Below are 5,590 nucleotides of genomic sequence, written 5' to 3'. Positions count from 1 at the left end.
AACTTTTTATTAAAGTCACAAATATTTTTCCCAAATTCATCGTTCACGAACACTTTTTTGAAGTAGCGAATATTTTAATATTCTCCAAATTCATCGTTCGCGAATATTTTTCTAAGGTCACGTATATTTTTCACAAATTCATCGTTCACGAACATTTTATTAAAGTCACAAACATTTTATTAAAGTCACAAATATTTTTTTCAAATTCATCATCCGCGAACATTTTATTAAAGTCGCGAATATTTTCTCCAAATTCATTGTGCGTGACCATTTTTTTAAAGTCGCAAACATTTCATTAAAGCCATGAATATTTTTTTCCAAATTCATTGTTAGCGAACAGTTTTGGAATTAATGAACATTTTACTGTTCATGCACCATGTTATCTTCGATGCCAAAGAATTTCAGATTTTTAATATGTTTTTTTTTCTGTTCATCATGCCAAAGAATTAATGACCATTTTTTCACGTTTAACACCGCCAACTAGTGGTAGGGGAGATTTTGGACCTGGATGACACACTAACTGCACTTCGAGGACCTAGATAGCGATTTTCATAGTTCGAGGACCTATGTGATACTCCTGAAATAGTTCGAGGACCTACAGTGTACTTCACTCCCCCTGCTACGACAAAGAGTAAAAATTCCTCAATTCTTTGGCTATCTATGAATCAAGCTTTTTGTCCTAGGATGCACAACCAATAAAAACCGTTAATTTTATAAGGTGCAGACCTTGAAGCACAATCAACATGCAGGACCTAGCTCCTAATTCCATTTATGAATCATCTTCATAAAGTAATAAGTAAACTTGGTCATCCATGCACTAACTGTAGCTTGTTTGCTAATTTTCATCTATTCACAAATAAGACAATGTCATGTTTAAACTGAAGGTGAAAGCAGTACACATTCAATTTCTAATTTAATTTAGTAATAAAAATCTCTATAAAGAAACAGACCAACTGCAGGAAATAAACTGGCATGGAACCAAATCAGTGTCCACAAAACCATATAGATATGCATGCTCATCAATCATGTCATACATTTCGCCAGAATGAAAGCTTAGCTGGTGCTGGTGCCCTACCTCAAGAACCTCCAGCCCACACAACAGAAATCCACCTCCAGCCCACACAACAAAAATCCGTCCATCTCGACCATGAACAAACAGGAAACAACATATGTTTTTCTCAGACACAGTACACTGAAGAAACAAAACTATGCAAGCTGGATCGATAAGCTCTTATGACAGAATAAAGCCCATCTGCAAACATCATCGTTCTAGGCCCCAAAAAAATAACTGAACAAAGCCCATCTGCAATTATGACACCAGTCCCCAGTTTGGCGGTTAACTCTTAAAAGGCTTTAGGTCTCCTGACACATCGAAATGATGTATCCATATATGTAATCGTAGCAATGCACTATAGAAAGATTAAAATATAGTTCATATGTATTTTCCAGTTTTTTCTCTAGGATGAACAAAGGAGCTTGAAAGGACGGCCAATACTGGGTTTACCATGCAACAGACCTGTGCACCATCAACAATGGCATAATTCGGCCCTGCAAATCATCACTGGGACATGAAAAAAAAAGAGAAAATGCATTGAAAGCTTGGACTTGAAATAGAAGATTACCCACTTGGTCTACTGATGGGAAATACATGTAAGCGTCAACCAAATGTAATCACGGTCAAGTATGATTTCTTTAATCTATTTAGGGTGTTTTTCCACGTACTGTGCAAGTAGCAAGGGGCTGTTCTTTAGTAAACAACATCTTATTAGCTTCAATTGACGCCCATTGACACTATACTGCTAATTTAAGTTAAGTCGTGATCCTAATATTTTAGTTTACATGGAAAGCTCAAACTGAACCGGGATTATCGATGTGTGTATTATAACCTGCCAAGGCTACCAGGACAATGCAGATAGTATGGAGGCCAACTTAAGAATGTAAACAAAACAATATAGACATTTAACGACATCAAACAATTACAGGTTGCGATTTAACGAAAATACATGATGCATACAGCTATAATTATGTACACTATGTTTTCTAACAAATGAAAAGACAACTACTCTTACTGTTTATAATTATAATTCATATATGTGTCGATAAGAAAGCAACCATGGTCGTGGATACCTTTATATACTTCCAGTGATCCTGTGAGCATCTGCTAATACTCCTTAACATAAATCTCACTTGTCATCACCGTCATTTTTGTCTTGCTGGAACCACATCCTCTATCCGCAAACTGAAATAATAACAACAACAAATCCATCTTGAAGGTGTCACCCTAAACCTCCCCCTGCTGATCTGCACAGGCATGACATGCCAATAACCAAGCAAACTCAACAATCCACACCATGCATATAATATCTCAAGTGAATTTCTTCAGGAAATTCATAGCACACTTCAACCCACTTGATTTATACACATGAACTTAACGGGATAGGAGAATTTACACGCAACAATTCATGGTTTATGTGGAACTGAAGCGACAAATTGAGACAATCAAAATCTTACCTTAATGAACAAGCCGGGCAAGGAGGAGACCTCAGGGGAAACCACTTGTGTACTCTGAACAATAAGAATGACCATCATCATTAAAGATCAGTATATCCCATTCAACATACCCTCAGATCGACTAATGTATATTATTGGTTTAATCTGCAAACAAGAAAAGCTAACAGGGGCTCTTCTACATGTTCAGATGCTCTTCTCCTTGTGCTAATAGAGTCTGAGTTGGATGGTTGACTTGCCTAAAGTACTGCCCAGCGACAGCAGGAATAGCACTAACCCAACATGCAGTTACATATTCACTAATCAAAAGAGGGGCACAGCAGGAAGTAAGGAAGAACCTGAGGGCATGAGGGTTGTACAGAAGTATCTCTGCCCCATCACGATGTGAACGACCCCGAGCAGGCGGAGCTCCTTGCGGTGACCCTCTCCCATCCGCCGCCGCACCTCCCTCTCCTCTTTCTCCAGAGCGATGTGTAGGATGACGAGCCAGCGGTGCTCGTTCCAGTGGCCCTCTCATGTCCGCAGCCGCACCCCCCTCTCCTCTTTCCTTTGTCTTTATCCTTCCTCTCCTTCCTTCTCTCTCTCCCTCATATCTTCTCTCTCTCCTGTAGATCGAATCGAGCGCCGCCGCAGTCGTCCTTTGACTGCAGGCCACCGCCGATGCCGGAGAAGCTCATGCTTGCACGGGATGAGGATGGGTGGACAACGGCGGCGCAGGAGAGGAGAAGCCAGCGCTGCTGGATCCTGTGCTTGGGAGCTGCCTTGTCTCTCTGGACGGCGCGCGCTCCCCGGCGACCCCATCACGCAGATCTCTGCTAGGAGGTGCCAATGGTTGGGAGGAGGTGGCGTCGAGGGCGTGGAAGTGATGAGGAGCTCGGGAAGGCGGCTATAGAGGTTCGGCCAACTCCAGCGCGCGACCGATCTGGTTTGGTCCGTACGGGGTAAAATCTGGCCAAACGGACAAAGTGCTCTACGGTTGTCCATTTTTCTCCGTCCCAACTCAAACCGAGAGCAAATTCGTGCGACCGATGCGTCTCGACGGACAAAAGCGGACACTCTTCTCTCCTTCTTTTGTCCTTCTCTTGTCCGCTTGTGTCTGTCTCTGGCCCACCTGCCAGCGACCCAAACTCCTCGCTCACCGCTGCGCTCCTCTGTCGCGTGCCCGCCGCGCGAGGCCGCAGCTGCTCCGTTGCACGCCCGCCGCCTGCCACGGGTCGCCCGCCCGCCGCGCGCGCGCTCCGCCGACGCGAGCCCGCCGTGCCCCCGCCACACGGAGGGGCGCGTGCTACCGGGGCTACTATGGCGACGGCAGAGGAAGGGGCGGGCGCGGCTCGGCATGGCCTGGGGCGAGGCTGGGGCGCATGCACGAGGCGCGGCGGGCGGGGCACGCACGGCAGCGAGCTCGCGACAGTGCGACAGTGAGCTCGGGGGCATGACGAGCTGTTGGGTGCATGCGGTTGCGCAACCATGCGGCGTCGGCAGGCACATGCGGCGGCAGAGCTCGGAGTGGGGCGGGACGGCGGCGAGGCATAAGTCCTCGTGGCAGGGCGTGTCTGTTTTGGGGTTGGGACGCCTTGTGCGCGTTGGGTGTGAATGCATCCGTCGCCTGTCCGCCCCCCAGACATCCGACGAATCGCACCCCAAACGGACAAAAGCGGACGTCCGGATGAGGTCTAGCGCTGGAGTTGGCCTTAGGGTTGGGAGACGAGGGAGTGAGAGTATCTCCAACAGCTGCGCTATATAAGCGCCGCGCCGCAAATTTATAGTTTTTAGCGCACGCGCAATCGCTAACCGAGCTCCAGCGGAGGCGTAATAACCGCGTGCGTGGCATAAAGAGTTCAGCGCGCGGTCCGAATCGCCATCGCGCGCCATTTATTTGGTGCGCCCGCTTTCGCGTGCCACACACTCGAGCGCACCAACTTTTGTTGTTGTTTTTGAATGCATACATATGGATAGCCTATTTTCTTCGTTGTATGTACCTTGAAGTTTCAATGATGAGGCATATATGTCAACTATGGGTGTTGGCACCAACAATTCTCATTGGTCTCAAACCAATGACATGAATTTCGATGATCATGAGTTTGAGGTGGATGAGTATGGTGAGGGCATTGTCGACGCACCCAAAGAAAGAGGAGGCAACTAAACCAATGATGAAGACATCTTGCTATGCAATACTTGGTTGCAAGGGTCAAGGGATCCCTCCGTTGGAGGTGATCAAAGTAGAGATGCATATTGGCTCCGGATGAGGGAACACTTTGATGTGCACAACAAAAGTGGAATTGACCACTCGGGAAGATCTCTTCGCTCCCAGTGGTCGACAATCAACTGAGGCTGTCAAAGGTGGGCAGCCGCACTTAAGGCGGTTGGCAAGTTGAACCCAAGTGGCACTAATGATATAGATAGGGTATAAGTGCCATTTCTTCCATGTTTATCATGCTTCTTCTTGGTGTTTGTAGTGCTAACTTGTTTTTTTGTATGTAGCTCAATATTGCACAAAACTTGTTCAAAGGAGAGGATAAGAAGACCAAGAAAGGGAAGATCGAGAAAGGGAGACCATTTACCTTGCCTCGTTGCTATGAAAATTTAAAGATGGTGAGAAATGGAAGAAGCGTGATTCTATCAATGATGATGACAAACACAAGCGAACTATTGATTTGGATGATGATGAGGAGGAGGCATCAATTGATGATGGCAAGAGAAGCCCTACACCAAACTCGGTTTCATACTCCAAGCCAAAAAGACCGGATGGATGCAAGAAAGATGCAAAAGAAAAGAAGGGGAAAGGAGATGATGAGCTCAAAAATGTGATGGAAGCTATTGTGAAGGCAAGAAAGGAAGCGAACGAGATGAGGAAGATAGCAAGGAACCAAGATGACGTAGCCAAGGAGAGGAGGTTGGCGGCCCAGGAGAGGAGGGTGGCGGCCCAGGAGAGGAGGGTGGCGGACGAGGAGAGGAAGGTGGCATTTAAGGAGAGGAAGGTGCCCATGGAGGAGCGAACTAGGTTGTTGGAATGGGAGAAGTACTTGTTCTTCATGGTCACATCTACCCTCAATGAGGCGCAAAAGGAGTACGTCAATCTTGC

At 46.3% G+C, this 5,590-nt stretch overlaps 1 long non-coding RNA gene across 1 annotated transcript; it reads right to left on the bottom strand.

The window, feature by feature from the left end:
* Window positions 1–987: 987 nt before the first annotated feature.
* On the bottom strand, window positions 988–3,427 carry LOC119331026. The gene is made up of 4 exons (XR_005160358.1): window positions 2,847–3,427; window positions 2,512–2,565; window positions 2,128–2,301; window positions 988–1,548 (listed from the first exon to the last, which is right to left on the bottom strand). It is a non-coding gene; the product is annotated as an uncharacterized LOC119331026 (long non-coding RNA).
* Window positions 3,428–5,590: the final 2,163 nt, after the last annotated feature.

This window comes from Triticum dicoccoides, chromosome 1B (genome assembly GCF_002162155.2).
Source record: "Triticum dicoccoides isolate Atlit2015 ecotype Zavitan chromosome 1B, WEW_v2.0, whole genome shotgun sequence".
Classification (NCBI taxonomy): Eukaryota; Viridiplantae; Streptophyta; class Magnoliopsida; order Poales; family Poaceae; genus Triticum; species Triticum dicoccoides.
The sequence above is the reverse complement of the archived record's forward strand: the minus strand, read 5'-3'. Positions and strand labels throughout refer to the sequence as shown.